Here is a 15,265-nt window from a genome sequence, read left to right as displayed (position 1 = left end):
ATACTTCTCTATTCCAGTCGGTTTGAAGCCGGCTGGCCAATCCACTCGACGCAGGTCGTCGGTGAAGGCTGCTACTCCGTCAAGGTCGTCGTCGTGGCGGTCTGGCGAGTGATGGTAGCCTCGAGCTGCTCGGCGCTGTATGATTGTGTCGCGAAGATCGATGGGGCGGCGACGAGGTGGTGAGCGAGGCCGTTCCACTCGGCGCTCCCTATGAAGGTCGGGAGGTGAGTGAACAGACCGCTCGTCGTGGCCCCTGCTCCTGCGGTTGGATCCTGCGCCGGTGATGCTGAGGCTTGGATGACGGTAGTCATGAGATCGGAAGTGGGGGACTCGGCTGCCAGTCGGCGTGTGGACGCTTTCGGAGTTAACTGGGACCGAAGCCGCGATCATGGTCTTCGTCTGGTTCAAGATGTTGACGACGTGGTCGGATCGATTGAGCTCGTTTTGGTTGAGGAGGGTGTCGAGGAGGGTGATCGCGGCAACCGCATTCTGTTGAGGGGTGCGGAAAACCGGTGTCCCTTCGACATCTTGCTGGCCGATGAGATCACGCGCTCGGCGCCCCGCTTCCAAAGCTCGCTGACGTCGATCCTCAGCCTCCTTCGCGATCCGCTCACGGTCCTGCTGCTCACGCCGTAGCCGTTCTTGTTCTTGTGCTTGGTGCTCCTCCTCCAGTCGGCGACGCTCTTCGGTCTCCCGGGCTTGGCGTTGCTCCTCCGTCTCGTTATTGGCCATGAAAACGCCAAAGTAGAGAGGGGTGTAGTCGTCATCTAGGCTTCCGTCGAAGTCGTCGAAGTCGTGGAAGTCGTTGTAGCGAGAACTAAATTCGTCGTACTCCACGATGTCGGTGGGGCGCGAGTCGACGGTGGGAGAGCTGTAGTGGTCATCTAGCTGATCCGTCGAGACCGTGCCGAGTGGTTGGAGGATGACGCCGACTTCCCTGAAGCTAGGCGAAATCGGTGTTGAAGCCGACTTCCGCCTAGGCCTACGGGATGAGGACGCTGTCGTGGTGGAGACGGCCGCTAAATCGTCGGGGAGCTTCATCAGGACCGGTGGGTAAGCCCCATCACCTTGATCTGGTGTCATTGGAGAAAATGCGATCTCAGCCGAGTGGTTTGAAGCCGACTCGATTGAGATGGTCTTGAAGTAGGTTTCAGCCGCGTTTGGGAATCCAAACGGGACTGAGATCCGGTTCTCTCCCGACTGGTCCGATTCCGAGTCAAAGAGAGAAATCTTGCCGAAGTTGTCGGTGATGAAGTCGAGGCTGCCGAACCGAAACGTCTGCCCGGGTGGGAAGACGAGGTCGTCGATGCCGGAGAAAGGACCCATTGCACTGGTCGGCGAAAAGCTTGACGCTCCCCCTACCTGGCGCGCCAACTGTCGAAACTAGATTTCGGCAATAATAAAAGGGGGTGGCTATCAAGCTAGAAAAGTGTATGGGTTTGGAGACAAAGGATTTATACAGGTTCAGGCCTTCTTATAAAAGAAGTAATACCCTACTCCTGTCCGGGGATGAATCCGCCGAGTGTATTATTGATTGTATGATTCGGGAAAAATCAGCATATGCCCCTAGAGGCGCCCGGACCCCCCCTTATATATGGGAAGGAGTCCGGATTACAAAAGACAATCTATATCCCTAACGGAATATGAAGATACAGGTAAAATACAGTCGTAACCGACTAAGTCTCAGGGTGTTTCCTTGATACACAAGTTAAGAAACAAACCCAAGATACAGATAAGATATTCTATCTACATTAGGTATCCTGTACCCAGTTCGAATACCATCGCCGTGTAGATATGGGATACCCATAATCTCCACACTTTCGTCGCTGCCGAAGTCTCACATGCCATACGTTCCTCGATTTGCTCACAATGCTGGTTGGATGGCGGCATGGCGCCCAAATCGCTGCTGATCATTCGATCAGGGTGTGATCCTAATCTGTTAGAGCAATTTGAGTGGTTGTCACCTCTAATTTCATCTCTATCACCTTTCTATAAATTAAGAGGTAATCTATACAATAAGTTACCTCTAGCACACAAACCTCAATAAATTTAATGCTCTCACATTTTTATTGAAGTGTGTATAAAGGTCACCCCTTGCACGAGAGGTGGCTCGTTCACTCTCTCCTTCCCTCTCTCTTCCACATCAGCAAATGAGTCTACATGGCATCTAGGGGCAAGTGCTTAAGGGTTTAGGCCAGTCCCAACCCAAGACACTAGATATAGTTTCATAAACTCCACATTATCAAGAAACTAATACTAGACACTAATCTTTCAATGCAAAAACCACTATTCTATACTTAAATTTAATGCTACTTATCTCACATGATGTCTTAAATATGGTGTATGCAAGACCTGGTTTTTTCTTTTTTTCTTATTTATTCACTTGTCACATCATATTTCATTCTAGGTGGCAGCTTATTTAATGCTATGGATATCATTTTAGTCGTTAGGTTAGGAATGGTCTTTCTGCATATTCCCTGTCCTGTCCATTAGGTTCAATGTGTAGAGCATGAGATGAGCTATTAACGTACTGGACTACTGGGCCTTGAATAGCTTTTGAAGACCTTTAGAGTAGAAGGGCTTTAAATGGCCTTAGATCAGCAATTATCAACTGCAATGATTAAATAATTTATGTGATAAACGGTCAGATGTTTCTACTTAACGTTAGAGCTTCTAGAAAATACAAAATATCCAATTAGTATAGATCTAATCGCCAACCCTATATTATACTGTCTAATATAATATGTTAAATAATAAAATTTTCATCTTAAGTTTAATATACTCATTAGTCTGTTAATATTGTGGTTTTGGTTAAAAGATGTACACATGCTAATTAATACTTTTGAATTTCAGAATTAAGTTAATATTGATATTGTAAAGATCTGCAAAGACAAAAAGAAAAATATGAAAGATCCACAGTGAAGCCTATTGGTTGCTTACGAAGGACGTGGGAGAAATTAACTTAAAAGCAAATGAATATACCTTATAAACTCCCTCAAAATTATGGCTATGAAGATCATGATACCTGAGATTAATTTATACGTAATTTCAGATGAGAAACATGTAAAAAAGAACTAAACAAAACCCAAAAAAGTTGAATCGAATATATCTTGCTTGCTTGAGAAATTAAAACGAAGATATAGTAGCTGCAGATATTAACTTGAATCAAATCTTGCTTAACAAAGGTGGTGTTTGAATCTCCTGAAGATGAAGATGAAGAAGATTAAGTGTTTTACCTAAAACGAGGTAGTAATAACGTGTAATTAATTGAGTTTTAATTATTACATACTTGAAAAATGGATTAATATGATATCTTAAAGCAACTTTTATATAGAAAATTTTCACACGAAACATATCGTTAGCAGTTTGAAAAACATATCACGAGTATACAAAATTTTATTCAACTCTTCTAGGAGAAACGAAGGCTGCCAAGGCGACCGCACTGCGTTTGGTCGACGGAGATCCTCGAGTGCAGGGTCTGTAGCATGCGTGTCCTGATCTTGTCACCAGCGGAGTCTAACACGGCAGCAGAGATCGATACGACGATACACACAAATTATGGAAGCATATGTAACGGACATTGAATGGAGACCCAAATACGTTGTTGGGCTTCAAAAATCCACGGTTATAATATTTATCACTACTTAAAAAAGGTCAAAGGTGCCGGTTCATAAAGGACCATAGGTGCCACATAAATCCAGCACCAATTGGTCGGCACCAATGCTAACAACCGACACCTATAAGAAAAATAGAACTCACACCTTTAGCATTGCTCAAGCCAAAAAAAAACAGAGAGCCAGCTCGAATTCGAGCCGAACTCACTAAGCGCCGTCACCGCGCATGCGCCCATCTCCAAATCAAATTAGTATCCCAAACCCAAAAATCATCCACAAATCATTACCAAAATAAATTGACATCACAGAATGAACAAATTCACAAAAACATCACCAACGAATTCTACAATATACTGGGATGAGAGGTAGGAAAGGGAGGGCGCTGTCGCCGCCCGCAGCCTCCCCTCTTGCGCCACCACCTCCCGCCACCCCTCCTGCCGGATCCGGCGAAGGAGAGGGCACCGCTGCCACTCGTCGCCCACCGCCTCCCCTCCAGCTGGATCTGGCGGAGGGGAGGGCGCGCACTACTAGAAAAAATATCTTTCCAGGCGGCAAAAAGTGATTTTTGCAGGCGGAGGTCAACGACTGCGAAAATCATCCATTTTCGCAGTTGGGGCAACAATCCGCTTGCGAAAATACATTCAAAAAAACAAAAAAAAAATCACGGGCGGCGGTCGCCGCCGCCATCCTCCTCCGGCGTCGCCACGCCAGGCAAGAGGGGAGGGGAGGGGAGCCGCGCCGGGCATCGTTGTCGCCGCCGCCCCGCGCCGTCGTCGTCGTCGTCGCCGCCGCCGCCGCCTCGCGCCATAGTCGCCGCCGCCGGCCTCCCCCCTCCCTCTGGCCAGATCTGGGAGGGAGGGGGGAGGGGAGCCGTCGCCGCGGCCCCGCGCACGCGTCGTCGTCGTCACCGCAGCCCCACGCTGTCGTGGACGCCGCCGCCCCGCACCGTAGCCGCCGCCGCCGGCCTCCCCCCTCCCTCCTCCGGCCAGATCTGGGAGGGAGGGGGGAGGAGAGCCGCCGCCGCGGCCCCCGCGCGTGCGTCATCGCCGCCGCCGCCGCCCCGCGCCGTAGCCGCCGCCGCCGGCCTCCCCCCTCCCTCCTCCGGCCAGATCTAGGAGGGAGGGGGAGGGGAGCCGCCGCAGCGGCCCCCGCGCTTCGTCGTCGCCGCTGCCGCCGCCGGCCTCCCCCCTCCCTTCTCCCAGATCTGGGAGGGAGGGGGGAGGAGAGCCGCCGCCGCCGCCCGCGCCGTCGTCTCCGCCGCCGGCCCACGCCGCCGGACGCGCTGTAGCCGCCGTGGGAGAGGCCGGCCGTGGGGAGGAGAGGGGAGGGGAGGAGAGATGAGAGGGAGGGGTGCGTTTTGAGACTTAGAAAAAATCTAAGTCTATCAAAAGTCTATTTATAGTCAAGTCTATTTTCGCAGGCGGACCTCTTAAGCGGCGCCTGCGAAAATGATTTTCACAAGCGTCGCTTAAGAGGTCCGCCTGCGAAAATAGATTTTCGTAGGCGGACCGGCATATTCATTCCGATTTATATTTTTGTAGGCGGTCATTTGGCTCTAAGGGCTATGTCCGCCTGCGAAAATGAGACCCCTACGTTGGGAAAAATGCCTTTTCTAGTAGTGCGGCGGAGGGGAGGGCGCGACTGCCGTCGCTGCCGCCTCCGCCGGGCCGCTATCTGGCCACCGCCATGCGCGCGAGAGAGAAGTGAGAGAGCCGAGAGAGAGATATAGACAAGAGAGGCGAGAGAGATAGAGACGAGAGATGGAGAGAGGTAGGATAAGGTACGCTCATATAGGATAAGGCCGATGTGTCGGCCTGGATCGGCTCGATAGCTCGACGCGGTTTGGATAGGTGTCGGTTTTTTAAAAAACCCGACACCTATAATTTATTATGTGTGCCGGTTTTTAATTAACCGTCACCTATAACATATTAAAGGTGTCGGGTTTTTTTAAAAAACCTCCCGCCACCCCTCCCGCTGGATCTGGCAGAAGGGAGGGCGCCGCCGCAACCTGTCGCCCGCCGCCTCCCCTCCCGCCAGATCCGGCGGAGCGGAGGGCACCGCTGCCACCCGTCGCCCACCGCCTCCCCTCCAGCCGGATCTGGCACTGGGTTTTTAATTAACAGTCACCTATAACATATTAAAGGTGTCGGGTTTTTTTAAAAACCGGCACCTATACTATAGTTGTCAGTTTTTCTTTAGAACCGACATCTATAGTTACTTAAAAGTACCAGCTTTATGTGTTTTCAACTCGTGGAGGAGGAAAAGGCACTACAGGTGTCGGTTTTAGTTATTCCGACACCTATAGTGCCAAGCTCATGGGCTTTTTTTAGTAGTAATTAATCTATGAACATGATTTTATGATCTAGTTAATCAACGGCTAGATTAGTCTGATTAATGTGAGAGCTTCTAGAAAGTGCCCAATTAATATAGATATAGATAGATAGATACCCTAAAAGTTAATAGCATTAATATATAATTAAAAATAGTAGTACCAAACATAGTGTAAATTATTAAAAAATTAATCTAAATATGCTAAAGCATAATATTTAAAATTTCTTTAGTAACCAAACATGTAACAAAACAAATAACATTTATATAAAATTTTTAAGTAGGATCGATGGTCAAACGTCCTTGTTAAATGCTAACGGGTCCAGTACTACCGAACATCTCATGGACAGGTGAATTTGAAATTAACGTGAACAGACCAAAATTAGCATAACCAACACCGATCAGAAAACCTACTTGGAGCGCCACTGTTAAAACTGTATTCGATGTATATATGGAAAACAGTGCTGGAATTGGAGGGCACCAGCGAAAATTCATTCCTTTTCTAGGTTAGTGTATTGGTTGGAAATAAGCAAATTTAAGCAGCAGATCAATCACTTGGGTTACACTGATGTAAAAAGAACACTCAGTCACACTCACACCTCTCAAATGAAAATTACTCATGCACTCCAACTAAATAATGTTTGTTGAAGCTTAGGAAGAACTGAAGAAGCACAATAGATTATATACACCCGGGTGTATATAATCATTATATATATATATATATATATATATATATATATATATATATATATATATATATATATATATATATATATATCCAACAGTACAAATATAGAAGCAAAGGGTAATCAACAGGCATGCAGATGCAGCTGACGCTATTGTTGTGTTATTCTTAATGCGGAAGCGAAAACCCATTCTACTGTGAGGAGACAAGGGCAATAGATCACTGCTGGGCAGTGCTCCCCATTAATACCATCCAGTTGACATAGTCCTTCCTGATCGTCTTCAGTGTCACAACCACATCACGCATCGCCATCCTTTGCTCTGGGTAGTCAGCTGAGCAGTGCAAACCCAGCTCGAAAACGTGCACAAGGAAGCCATGCAGATGCAGGTTAGTAGTAGAAGATGAGCCATCGTGCAAAAGCTGGCTGTCCACAACATGGACGAGCTCTGCAGGAAATGCCTGGCTAACCCACAGCCTGTTGTTCAGTTCTCCCACAAACATTGCATCTGTTGGTCTCTTTCCAGTGAACACTTCAAGCAGCATGATTCCATAGCTGAAAACATCGCTCTTCCGTGATGCTTTTCCAAGAGCTCCATACTCTACTCAATAAAAAAAGTTAGTAATAAACCACTCAATGGCAGTAAAAAAGATAAACTTGAAAGAGTAAAAAAGCTACGAGTATGGTATAGTACCTGGTGCAATGTACCCAACTGTACCTGGCATGCTTGCCGAGATCATGGAGCTGTCATCACCTAACAGCAACCTTGCAATGCCAAAGTCTGATACATGAGCCGTCATGTCATCGTCAAATAGTACATTGCTAGGCTTCAAGTCACAATGTAGGATCACCTCACAGTGCTCATGGTGCAGGTATTCAATTGCCATTGATACGTCTAGCATAATATCCAACCTTTGGAGAAAACCTAATTGCATTCTTCCTTCAGAGTGCAGGAGTGCCTCTAAGCTTCCATTGGGCATGTAGGGAAGAACTAGTGCTCTAAAGTCCAGATTGGAACAAGTGTTCACTATCTTTATTAAGTTGCGATGTCGAGCCATTCGAAGCACACGACACTCAGTATTGAAACTTCTCACGGCATGTTCCAGATGCTGATGTATAACTTTTATAGCAACCACCAAACCACTGCTCAGCTGGCCCTTAAAAACTTTTCCAAAGCTTCCAGACCCCAGCATGTTATCATTACTGAAATTATCAGTAGCTCGAACTAGTTCATGGTAGGAGAGTAATTGATGGCTGACCGTGTCAACCATACCAGTGGAAATCTTTTGATGCTTAACTTTCTTTCTAATCATTACATATAGGCAACAAGCTACAGCCCCAACTACTATGATTATAGTAGGGAGTAAAAATTTTAGCATGTGACCATTTCTTTTGGGATAGGTTGTTTTGCACGGTGCAAATCCTAGACGGACAACACCACATAACCCTGAGTTCCCCACTAAAGATTGCAAAGTGATGTTTGAGAAGACACCTCCTCCTGGTATTTGACCATGTAAATTATTGAAAGATAGGTTCAAGCTAGCGAGCATGGTAAAACTTGACAGGTACTTCGGGATGGTACCAGAAATATTGTTATGCGATAGATCCAAAGTTTGCAAGCTAGTCAGGTTACCAAAAGAATTTGGAATCGAATCATTGAATGAATTAATGGATAGGTTCAAGTAGGTTATCATCTGAATTTGCCCAATTGAATCTGGCAGGCTCCCAAGAAAGTGGTTGCTAGAGAGGTCCATCTTGTAAATTTGCTTCAGATGACCTATATCAACTGGCAATGCACCACTGAACAAGTTTCGAGACAGATCTAACTCAATGAGGCTATCAAGGTGAAATAAACTCGGTGGTACCGTTGATGATAATTGATTATTAGATAATCTTAAGTGCTCTAATTTGGTGAGGTTGCCAATGTCTTCTATTATGGAGCCAGAGAATTCGTTATTTTGAAGGAACAACATTACGACATTCTTTAGCATTGCCGTGTTTGATGGGATGGAGCCCGCCAAGTTATTTCCACTGAGATCAAGCATATGGAGATTCTCCATCTCCATGATTGATTCTGGTAGTGCACTAAACAGTTGGTTTTCCGAAAGATCTAGCAGCTTGAGGCCAGTTAAATTAGAAATGGTTGCCGAAGTTTACCACTTAACTTGATTCTGGATGCAAGGAATGATTCCAGCGTACTTGATAGGTTCCCCAGGTAGTCTGGGAGAATTCCCGTGAAACGATTGGAGTTGATACATAGAACAGAAAGCTTTCTACAGTTTGAAACAGCAGAAAGGAAATTGAGATCCCCCTGTAGGCCGTTTTCAGAAATAATAAGTTCTGTTAATGAGTTCATGTTGCCAATTGTTGTTGGTAGTAAACCATCCAAGTGGTTGTCATCCAATAGCAGGACAGATAATGCAGACAGGTTACCAAGAGAAGCAGGAATAGGTCCTGTTAGTTGATTTGTTGAAAGACGCAAGACTGAAAGATGGCCTATCTGTCCAAGATCCGCTGGGATGGCTCCTGTTAGGTTGCACATTGCGAGGTCTAGGAAATTCAGCATGGTGAGGTTGCTTAGTGCATCTCGAATTGGACCAACAACAAGGAGATTCTCACCCAAGGAGATGACATTGAGTTTGGTTAACTTGCCCAGCCATGAGGGCAAAGGACCCTCAATCAAATTATCAAGCAGGGAAAAAACTTTAAGGTGCCGACACGCTGCAAGCCCTAGTGGAATCTGACCAGTGAAATAATTGTAGTCGAGGGAGAAAAATTGCAGAATCGGGAGGATGAAACTTTTGTTGCCTGGGATAGGGCCAGTTAAGCCATTTGAGGCAAGAGCAATAACATGTAGTCTAGACATGTTAAAGATTGAAGGTGGCACTGGCCCGGTGAGATTATTGCACTGAAGGACAAGGCGCTCGAGCAATGGCAAGGAGCCAATGCAACTTGGTATCGGTCCAGACAGGCTGTTGTTGCCGATGATTAGATGTTTTAATGAAGGTGTATTGTTGAATAGGCCATTTGGTATCAAGCCGGTGAGGTAATTCATCTGGATATTTATGCTGCGAAGGTTGTGCGAGAGACGCAACTCTACTGGGATTGGACCAGATAGGCTGTTAAACTCGAGATCAAGAACATCAAGCCTCGTCAGGTTCCCTATGGTGGCTGGGACACCTCCTAACATGTCATTGTGACCAAGATCAAGGATCTTGAGGCGATGCAGCCTTCCTATATCATCCGGGACTGAACCCATGAGGCCGGTGTTGCTGAGGTTGAGTACAGATAGGAAAGAGAGGTTACCGATGTGAGGGCTGAGCTCTCCTTGCAGGGGAACATCTGGCAGCTCCACAGCAGTAACACGCTGCCGGTGGCGGCGGCAGGAGACCCCAACCCAATGGCAAAACGGGGTGCCAACAGTCCAGTTTCTTCCAAGGATGCCGAGAGGGTCGGAGAGCTGCGCTTTGAAAGCCATCAGTGCAGTGAGGTCAGTGTTGCTGCTGTTGCTCATACTCAGACCCGAAGAAGCAGCAATCATAGTGGACAAAGAGATCAACACAACAGCGGATATGCATTCTGGAAATCCAAGCGCCATATCTCAGTGTGTATGATGCATTGGCAACAAGACAGTGTTACTTCTCGGGGCTGCATATATAGGCCTTAATGTTTTATCTACCCATTCCATCGTGCATGCAAGCAAATGGTGCGTTCTACACCCAAGACCTTGACAATTGGTCAACCCGATTACCCGAGTGAGATTGTGCAGGAAACTATAGTAGGATCCTTTCCTACTGTTCCCATTCAAAATGAAAAGAAAAGCAAGTGCACAAAGCACTAATCGTAAACGTAATGTTAGGACCAGAAGCTTGTAGGCGCTGGTAGATTGGAAAATAAAGACATCAAGTTGTTTCAAAAGAAATCAAAGCCATCACAAAAAGTCTATTCAACAGATTATTCCGGAGTGTATGACATGCCATGCAAATGCAAGTAGGAAAGTGGTGAAAGATATCTTGGGAGATTCATGCCCCATTTTGTGGCAGGCAGACATGCAAGCGCTTACTGAAAAGAATTTTTCTGACACGCTCCACTTAGGCACTTATCTCTGAAGAGGTAAATACATACCTTGGTTCTTTTTTTTTTTCGTAATACATACCTTGGTTCTAGCATTGCATCGTTTAGAGGTAGTTTCACAACAAAACTATTTGCATGCTTAGTATGTTGGTCATGAGTGAGCAATGTCAAGAGCTAACATGGCAACACTAATGTTTGCATGGCATGGATGCAAGCAACATAACAGAACACATCCAAGGTCCAGTATATGATTTGCGGAATTTAAGTGTACCTAAATAAATTTGGTTTCTAATATATTGTATGATTATAAGGTTTTAAGTTTGGTTAGTCAGAATTTTAAATTATACTAAGGACTTCAAAAATTAAGTTCGCATTTATCAAATATTCTGAAATATCAAAACAGGTCAATTTAAGCCCAGGCTGATAACAGTATCTTTTTACTGCCAACTAACACACACATTAACACTCCGTGATTAAGTTTCCTCTCCCATCTAGCCCACTCAAAAGTGTAAAAGTTGGACTGGAAAGTGATGTAAATACTAGTGCAGAATCAACCTTTTCCACAAACCAAGTATGCTTGTGTTTTTCACGTTGCCCCTCTAAACATGATTAACCAATTAACCTAAATGCTGTACGGTACAAATTTGTATCTAGATTTGAACCTGATTGTTGGAAACCACAAATTGGTACTTAGATTCGAAAAGCTATACTAATACTGGTATGAAACCTATTCATTATCTGAAAAAAATGACATGAAACCTATCAGCAACAACCGAAACAGATGCCTTTGACTCCGTCAACCTAGATGGTCATTGATTGATACTGTTTGAGTTTTGCTTTCAGTGTTGTGTTATATTTGTATGTAATTGCAGATTGACATATAGATTACCTGTGTCTGGCTGCAGAGAAACGCGAAGATCTTCAGAGGGGAAGAACCGAACGTCCAAAGAGCTGCTCAGCAAATCAACGATGATATCCAAGAAAACCAGATCACTTTCCAACCTCCTTGAACGATTCGGTTGTTATAAGCTGCGATATGCTGATATTTTCAGCTTTTACCTCTGTGAGTTGCTTACATTCATACTGTAATAGTCCACTTGTAACAACTATGCAACCCGCACTTCTCCTTCTAATATATTCGGCAATACTCTTGCCGCTTTCACGTAAAAAAAAACATGTAGATTACCTGGATGCAGGGAGAATAATTGTTGCTCGCAGTGATTTATGTTCAATTTGACATATAAGAGGGCACTGGCATTTTTACACCTTCGTGTTAGTAGTAACGTTTGAGGACCCTATGTTTTCGATGGAACATCAACCTGCGTAAATATATCAAGTTCATGAAAATTTAAACAATAATTTAATTATCTGCCCAGTGGCATCTGTCAAATGGTAAGAATAATTGTCAAACATCGTTTGATATTTAATTCATGAATGCACACCAACTTTTACTAATGGAATAAATAACACTACAAAAATTGGTGTAGATTATTCCAGGTTATTAAAGACATACTTAAGGATTTAAATCACAAGACCATCAACATCTCTTACAATTTTTTTTGTCAAATTCATTAGTTACAGGAAATGTTTTGAGTAATTCTGCTAAACCCTTGAAGTGCAACTGTACACAAAAGGAGATGCTATCATTAGGATGTAATTCTAATTAAAGTTTATAAATTAAGTGAAGAAAAAAACATAATTAGACAGCTGCTAATACAGAAATCAGAATTACATTAGGTAACAACTGGAATGATGCTTCATTTTTTTTCACATAGTTGGCAAAGTTAATTGTACGTCATGTTCCTAGTATCACTAAAATAGAATCTGGTCTAACATGATGGATGATACACTATTTAAAGATGGAAAATGACACATACCAAAAAGAATCTTACTGACTCTTTAGAACTTATATGGCATGATGTACTTGTATCTTGATTTTTCATAACTACCAACTGAGTAAATAAATTAATGGTTAAGATATTTGTTTGTAAGAGTTTTATAAGAAACTTTTAGTACGTATAGCACTGATCTTAAAGTATATTTAGAGAACTCCATCCTGAAATATAATCTGCATCATTTGCTTGGAGGGTTCTTGCAGTCAACTGAAACACAGAAATCACATGCATGGCCTCATTTATTTGTTATGTGGGGAATTCCCTTCCGCCGGCGCAAGCAGCAAGCTGGGCTTGGTGCCGGACGAGCTACAGGGCCGGGCGGCATGGCTGTTTAGTGCTGCTGCTTATCCCTTTATCTTAGCAACATTAGTTGAAGTTTGTTAAGTTGTTTTATCCCTTCCTTTTAGCGTCATTAGTTGGATTGTAAGGCTATTAAGAGCCGGAGTGTTTAAGGTTAATGGCAAGCAAGAATTAATCCAATCTATCTCTATCTGATCCTCTGTTCCTCTCTGGTTGTTCTCTGTTCCAGTGTTGCTTCTCCATCTCTATCCCTTGTGTGTGTGTGTGTTTTGGAGCCACGAATCGTAGCTCCTAACATCTTGGTATCAGTCTCCACCGATCCTCCGCTTCCATTTCTGCCATGGCCGGCGCTAACGACGACGTTTGGCGCCAACGCTTCGACGACATGATGCGCCGGCTGGAGGAGCTCAGCGGCCTGATCACCGACATCGACCAGCAGCAACGTACCCAGACCTTGGCCATCAACCGCTTGGAGAATGGCGCCCGCGCTCCCTCTTCTCGCTTCGACGACCTGAGCGACGTCGGCGATCGCAATGGGGGCCGCTTTGCCCATCACAACGTCGGCCGCGGCGACCGCTACGGTCGCGGCGGCGATGGCTTTCATGGGCATGGACGTCCGGGCGGCCACCGCTTCGACGGCGATGGCGATCGTCCTCCACGCTACCACAAGTTGGACTTTCCCAAGTTCGACGGCCGCGGCGATCCGCTCCCCTTCCTCAACCGCTGTGAACAATTCTTCCGGGGCCAACGCACGCCGGAGGACAACAAAGTCTGGCTCGCCTCCTACCATCTGCTCGACGGCGCGCAACAGTGGTACACTCGCCTTGAACGTGACCATGAACCGCCTTCGTGGCATCGCTTCTCGGAGTTGCTCAACATGCGCTACGGTCCACCTCTGCACTCGACGCCTCTGGGCGAGCTGGCAGCCTGCCGGCGAACGACCACGGTGGATGACTACGCCGAGCGTTTCCTTGACCTGCTCACGCGCACCGGCTACCTCTCCGAGGATCAACAGGTACAACTGTTTACGGTTGGCTTGCAGGAACCGATGAGTTTAGATGTGCAGATGCAGCATCCGACGACGCTAGAAGAGGCCATGAGTCTTGCTCGTTCGTTCGAACGCCGCGAACTCGCAGCCCGGCCACCCCGCCCGCCACGACACGCCGGCCGCGGCATACTACCACTTCCTCCGGCGGCCAACCCCCAGGCGCCGGCTCCAGAGCCGGCCACCGCCGCCTAACCGGCAGGCACGCCACCGCGATCAACCGCACCGTCCGCCGCCTGTCACCGGAGGAGATGGATGAGCGCCGACGACAAGGTCTCTGCTTCAACTGTGACGAGCCCTATTCGCGCGGCCACAACCGATTGTGCCGCCGATTGTTCTTCCTGGAGTTGGGGGAGGACGACACCGACAACGACTCCGCCACCGACCAAGCAGACGCGGCCGCCACACTCCGGATTTCTCTGCATGCGGCCACCGGAGTTCGCGCGTCCGACGCCATGCACATCACGGCCCACCTCGGCGACACCGACCTCTACACCCTCATCGACTCCGGCTTGATGCACACGTTCCTGTCTCAGGATACAGCGGCACGTGTCGGTCGGGCTCCTCAGCCCCGCATGGGCCTCAACGTCACGGTGGCGAACGGCGACAAGGTGGCGTGCCCCGGCGTCTTCCCCGACATGCCTTTACAGATCGCCGGCGAGGAATTCGCCACGGACGTTTACGTCCTGACTCTGGGTGGCTATGACCTCGTGCTGGGAACACAGTGGCTCGCGACATTGGGGCCGATCCTCTAGGATTTCACGGTGCTGACAATGTCCTTCTGGCACCGCGTCACGCTCCACGGGTTGCCGGGACACCAGCGACCCCGTGCTCTGGCGTGCGCTCCAGCGGCACTACTGGACTCCCTCCTGGAGGAATTCGCGGACGTCTTCACCGAGCCTACAGGATTGCCGCCGGCCCGAGACCGCTCACATCGCATCCAGTTGCTGCCCGGGACAGCCCCGGTGGCGGTACGCCCGTACCGCTACCCCGTCCGCCACAAAGACGAACTGGAACGCCAGTGCAGGGTGATGGAGGAAAATGGATTGATTCACCGGAGCACGTCGGCGTTCTCATCGCCGGTGCTGCTGGTGAAGAAGGCAGATGGGTCATGGCGCTTTTGCGTCAATTACCGGGCTCTCAACGAGCGCACAGTCAAAGACAAATACCCCATCCCCGTCGTCGACGAGCTCCTCGATGAACTGCACGGCGCCGCCATCTTCTCCAAGCTCGATCTGCGGTCCGGCTACCATCAAGTCCGGATGCACCCTGACGACATCGACAAGACGGCGTTCCGTACACACGATGGGCTCTACGAGTTTCTCG

General features: G+C 47.2%; 2 pseudogenes; one reads left to right on the top strand and one right to left on the bottom strand.

Moving 5' to 3' along the window:
* Positions 1–6,737: 6,737 nt before the first annotated feature.
* Positions 6,738–10,290, bottom strand: LOC9266040 (probable LRR receptor-like serine/threonine-protein kinase At3g47570; annotated as a pseudogene).
* A 2,944-nt stretch (positions 10,291–13,234) lies between these two features.
* On the top strand, positions 13,235–14,694 carry LOC112936601 (uncharacterized; annotated as a pseudogene).
* Positions 14,695–15,265: the final 571 nt, after the last annotated feature.

The sequence above is a fragment of the Oryza sativa genome, chromosome 10 (genome assembly GCF_034140825.1).
Source record: "Oryza sativa Japonica Group chromosome 10, ASM3414082v1".
Classification (NCBI taxonomy): domain Eukaryota; kingdom Viridiplantae; phylum Streptophyta; class Magnoliopsida; order Poales; family Poaceae; genus Oryza; species Oryza sativa.
Note: the sequence above shows the minus strand (reverse complement) of the source record. Positions and strands in the feature narration are given on the sequence as shown.